This window comes from Suncus etruscus, chromosome 11 (genome assembly GCF_024139225.1).
Source record: "Suncus etruscus isolate mSunEtr1 chromosome 11, mSunEtr1.pri.cur, whole genome shotgun sequence".
Lineage (NCBI taxonomy): Eukaryota > Metazoa > Chordata > Mammalia > Eulipotyphla > Soricidae > Suncus > Suncus etruscus.
The window spans coordinates 89,843,740-89,849,999 of record NC_064858.1 but is presented as its reverse complement, the minus strand read 5'-3'; the positions used below and the strand labels follow the sequence as shown (position 1 = coordinate 89,849,999).

Here is a 6,260-nt window from a genome sequence, read left to right as displayed (position 1 = left end):
TGGATAGTCTGCATGCTTCCACTCCAACAAAACCTGCATTTTCCGCTTGAAAAACAGTGCACTTGAAATGTGTCTACTTGTTATCTCTACAGAGATCAGTAATATTGAGCTATTTCATATTTTCAGAATTCCTATCTAATACATATAATTGTCTCATTTTTCTCTGTTCTTATTTAAGGTTAAAGTTATTATTTGGTAAAAATATGTTTTTAAAATGAAATAATTTCATCTTTATAAATATACTCAAATAATTTTTAATAAAATGAATGAATTAAATTTATTGATATAAGTATACAACTAACTTCACTGAGAAGAAAAAAGTTTATGTTAATTAAAAGATACAAATTTTGAAAGCAGAACCTTAGTTATATTAGGTAGAAGGCATAGAGATAATACAGTGGATAGGGCATTTTAGCTTGCATGTTGCTGACTCAGGTTTCAGTCATGGCAACTCATATGATGTTGTGAGCATGCTAGAAGTAAACTTTGAGAACAACCAGCATAGTCAAAAGCAAACAAAAACAAAATAATGTAAGGTACAGTCTACTTAAATATGACTTTTTAAAATAAGTTAATTGAAGTACGATTGAAAAATGTATGGAAGAACCAGAGATACAGATGTTGATAAGAATTTCAAGAGCTTATAAGTATAGGAGTTTTATAAAGAGTTAATAAGGAGTTGAATACGTTAATAAGCAGTTAAGTAAGACTCACGTGTTTCATGAGGTTGATCCTAACTGAATTCCTGAAAATACATGATACTCTGAGTTCAATTGAGGTGAAATTTTTTCAGGTAATATCCCTTTGGGCCTTAGCAATATGTCATCCTTCGGAGTTCACATTGACTGTCTAAGAACTGCATAGATGAATTCTCTAGGCCTTCTAAACATTATCTGGAAATTCCTTGTCCAAACAGCTTATGGAAAGTTTTGAAAGTTCTCAAGAAATGTTATCTTAATAAAAAATCACTAAACAAACTTCTTTACTTAGTGTCGGATTAAATTATTAAATTTAGTAATGTAAATTAATGAACAGGAATATAATCAAGTATTGAAAGTTAGACCTAATGTTTAAAAGAGAATATTTCCTTGACATAATTTCCAATACACAATGAAAATGTAGCTTGTTTTCTAAAAAACATACTAGGTAGAGTTCCCCTAATCAAGACTTATTGATAAAATTGTTCCCTTAGTTAAGGAAGCCATATGCTTATAAAAATTTGCTCTAGCTAATGATTTTCTTTAATGAACCACTCTATAGTGAGTGCATTTTAATGTTTTGAAAGGAAAATATAGGTTTATATATGTATAGTTTGTACTGGTTTACTTGTTTTATACTGTTAGGGAAAATAATTACGACATGTTAAGGTCAGGGGTGGTTTGAAGGCTTGCCTTGCTTGCAGTTTGGATGACTTGATTTTAATCCCTGCACTAAATGTGGTTTCCAGAGTCAGACAGGAATGATCTCTGAGCTCAGAGTAAGGAGTACTCCCTGAGATACAACAAGTCTGACTCCCAAAACATAGAAAAACACACATTATTATTGATTATCTGGATATATAGGTAATAAATAACAATAATGACAAAGGTAATATCAATGATAAGCAGAACAATAAAATATTTATCTCAAATGCTCTCTAACAATATAAAACTTAATGTTAAATATATAGCATTCATATTATATAGTATTATTGCACTAGATAAATAGTTAAATGTTATAATATAAATAGCAATTGAACTCATTGGTGAGCGTATTTTGTTGATCTTTTGTAGCTTTGCTGGTAGTATTGTTGGGTGCTATACTGGAACCTCTTCATACTAATTGACCCATACTAACAAATAAAGCATTTTTATTCACCTTATCTCTAACAAATAAGTAGTCATAACTGAGAGACAACTGTCAAGAATGCCTATTCATGGCAAACAAGCAACCCAAATCTACCTGTTCTAACTTATAAAGTTGCATTCTCCTCATAATCCTACTGCAAGCAAGCCTCATGCCAGTCTTTCAGTATACAACATATTGGGTTACAATATGGGTTACAATTACAACAATTTTCATCCTATTTGGAATATGCTTGTTACTGATTGATCAGAAGCACCTTTTGAATGGAAGCAACCTTTGGATTGATCACTTACTTTATCTGTTCTCTATCCCTGGGTGTGGTCTTGTGCTTCTCAATAAAGACCCCATGTCTCAGAGAAAAATCGCTTTCCGATTAGGTTTTTCTACCACTGAGCTATCTGCTTTCTTAGGTCCAGAAGGCTTGAGTGTGAAAACTCCTGATTATGTTTTATCCTCTTACCCATGTTAATATCATCGGTGTTTACTTCCAGGATCACATCCCTCCATCCGCTGGGATTGGACATGAGGCTTCCACTACAATAACCAGCTTGGTATAAATAGTCAATACATTCTATATTCTTTCAATAGCCAGTCAAACTTTGGAGCCAGTCCCAGAATATACACAAGCTCCCAAACCTCTTCACACCTCTCCAAAACATGTTCTTATATTGCTAGGCTAGTATGTGTAACAGCACTATTTTAGTAGCTGTTATTAACTTTCAAAAATATTCTTTTATTATGACCCGTGTCTGTTGGAAGTAGGTGGCAGTCAATACCAAACACAGAAGATTTCTGCCTCAGTTTCTGCCATGCCTACTCAGTTTAGACATAAACATTAGGGCCTGACACTCCACAACTAGAAATCTCCAGAGGCAGCTAGACCCACAAACCTTAATACCATAGCCTCTTGCCAATAATTCACAACAGTAAAGACCCCTGCCTATTTTCAGTGCCAAATATCAAGAGGAGAGAGGATCTAAATTATATCCAATTGATCAAAATAAAAAAATCATTGGAATAAATTCTAATGTGGTAGAACTATATACTAACTACCTGACAAAAACTTAAACACAACAATCCGAATTATGCTCACCGAAAATAAAAGTGGAAATAATATCAAAGAACAAAAACTATGTGAGAGAAACTATGAGAAATATCCAAATAAATATATAATTTAAAGAAAAGTAACCACTAAAATACAATCAAGTGTGGAGCCCAGGGCTCAAAGGTCTGGAACATATTATTTGCGTGCCAAGGAAGGCACCAAGCATACGCCCCAGAACCAGAATATTCCCTGATATCTGGTAAAACCTTTTATTCCTCTCAGCATCACTACAAGGGTATAAGTCCTAAACCTTCAAATCCACACCGTAAACACTTATGAACCAGCATTAAAAAGAATAATGTTTTTAAGCTAGGACTTCAAATAAAGATGGGGCATAATTATTATAATGAAACCTAAAAATTGTTCACTTACCAAACTGAATATTTAGATAGATTCAAATCTAGAAGCACCAAAGTACTTGAAGTAAACCATAACCAGTATACACTGAGAAAAATGTAATGAGAATGGTAAAAATAAAAGATGAAGGGGGACTGTCAAAGGTACCAAGAGTCTCATATAAGACAATTTTCATAAGATTATCAGCAGTTGGAACTGGAAAAACAGCAGAGCTGGCAGAGCACTTGCCTTGCATGAAATAACCCAAGTTTCACACCCAGTACCAAAACTCAATATTCACCAGTTGTCACCCCTGAACCAGGTATAATTTCTTAGCATGGTTGGTTGTGACATAACATCTTCCCCTAAACAAAAGATAATTATAAAAGAAGTTTCAAAGAAACTGTATAGGAAAAATACAAGAGGTACAGTATATACAAAATTCTTATCAAGAAAGATCTGACCCAAATATTCTATCTACATTTTTTTATCTTGAGGAAACCCCATCCCAAATTAGCAGGGTATCTAAATTACAAAAAAAAAGAAAAAAGAAAAAGAAACAGTGAAAATAATGTGGGAAAGGAGAAAAACATTGAGGTCTAGTAGAATGAACTCTGCATTCCAACTTAAATTTGGGAATACAAAATGGTTTTTTCATTTTTAGTATTTAAAGTTTCTTAGAAAGAATACTATATATCTATTTTTATGTATATATATATAAAATTTCATCAGTAATGTTATTGTAAATTCAGCTTAACTATAACTATATGTTCAGGATCTCTAACCTAGATTACTCCTAGTAATTCAATGGCATCTAGCTGTCAGAGATCACACCCAGATCACTAGCATACAAAACAAGTGCTTAAAGAGTTCTAATTTACGTATAAAATACTTTGTTTATTTAGTATAATTCATAACAAGAAAGGGGTACAGAACTATTGATGGTTGAAGTACACAACAACAATAACGCAATGAAATTCATATTTGCCTCTACCCAAGTTTGTATGTTAAACTCCTAATAGCAGTGTGATTGCATTTATATATGAGGCCGTAAAAAAGTAATTAAGGTTAATTCAATCATTATGGTTGTGATCATAAAAATAAATATGAGAGTTATAGTTCTGTTTTTATATCCAGGCATTAAGGAAAAACATAATAAGATGTATATCTATAAATCTAAGACAATTTTTAAACAGTTATTTTCTTTTTGTTAACTATAACCTTTGTTATAGCAAACAGGCAAGTGATAAAGAAGATATATCTCCAAGATTAGAAGTATTGTTTTTATAAAAGCAAAACTAAAAATAGTATGAGAAAATTATTCTTTTAAGAGTTGACAGAAAAATGTGTATGTAAAAGTGTGAGAATGATAAAATATTTCATGCCTCTTATAATCTTGAGGAATTTATGAAATATTTCTTTTAGTAAATACTTCATTATGCAAAGCTGTGAAATATACAACAGAATCTAATTTGATCAGAAAGTGAGGTTTATAATACAAAAATTAGTGATGTCTTCATTTAATAGCAAATCATTCTAACATTGTATTTGCATGTCATCTTTGCACATGGTCCATGCTAATCTTCTTTGTATAGTTCCAATTTTAGTATATGTGCTGCCAAAGAGAGCACCATTCTAACATTGTAAAAATAAAAAGTAATGTGCCAAATATAATGGAATTTTAAAATCAATGTTTTGTCTAATATTATGGCAGAGAAAAATGAATAAAAGAGAAATTCAAGTAAAATCACTATCAAGTGCAAATGCAGATACACAAGTCATATAAGAAATATTCATAAATATGCTTAGAGATGCATAAATTATATAACCGCATATATAGTATATAACTTAACATGTCCATGAAAATGTATTTTACTGTAAGTAAAGTGACTCTAGTAGATAGAAAGTATTATATATATATATATATATATATATATTATAGCCTAGCAATATATTTATACATAAAAGTGTGGACAAGTATAACATATAATTCGTAACTAAATATTTTGGAAATAGAATTAGGATGTAAAATTTAGTGGCATTTTTAAAAATTTGAAAAAGAATGAAAACCTTAAACAAAAGAAAACTTAAATGATATATTTATTATGTTTTTCTTCCTTTACCCATCAGTTTATTAAAGAAAGGAAGAGAATAACCACCAGCTTTCTGAAATTCATGTGAGGATGATTATATGACTATAGACCTAAGATAGGAAGATTTATATTCATTTTCAAGTGGTTGAGTAATAGAAAATAGCTAATGACATCATTAAACAATGAAAAATATCTTGTGTAATTGAATATAGATTTAACTTTTCAAAGGAAAAGGAAGACAGATGGCATTATTAGACAATTTCAATAATAAGAGTTTGCAAAAATGAGGATGTATTTTATATGCATCAATCAAAACAAAGTTTTTTAGTAAAGTAAACTTGACAAACTTGCCTAGACACCAAGCAAGAAAGTGTTGAATATAAAGAGATTTTTGACACAATAAACTCATTTACTTTGCCCATTTAAGAGTAGCTGGCAATTTTGTTTTTAAAAAAATATAAATTTCAGTAAAGATCCCTATACACTTGAAATTACAATTCACACTTTTATTGCACTGGCTTACATACAATTGCATTCATAATGAATATGTGTGTGTGTGTGTGTGTGTGTGTGTGTGTGTGTGTGTGTGTGTGTGTGTGTGTGTATAGTGTAGTAGGCACCCAGGTACCATGGAGTCTACAAGCTATAATTCTACCAGTTGAAAAACATACTGCTTCCTATTCTATCAATGATATAGGGAATTATAAGTAATTGTGGAAATATGTTAGATGCTATATCAATATCAATTCTTGGTCAACTACTTGTTTTTCTCTTGACAACAAATTAAATACTTTACTGTCTGCCAGACCATGGATGTTTAGACCAAAGGGGGAAAAATAAGCTAATTCTGCTAATATTTTCCTTAAGTTGGTAAAGTCAAC

At 31.1% G+C, this 6,260-nt stretch overlaps 1 non-coding gene across 1 annotated transcript; it reads right to left on the bottom strand.

Moving 5' to 3' along the window:
- Positions 1 to 4,814: 4,814 nt before the first annotated feature.
- Positions 4,815 to 4,917, bottom strand: LOC126023693 (U6 spliceosomal RNA). The gene has a single exon (XR_007500785.1). It is a non-coding gene; the product is annotated as a U6 spliceosomal RNA (small nuclear RNA).
- Positions 4,918 to 6,260: the final 1,343 nt, after the last annotated feature.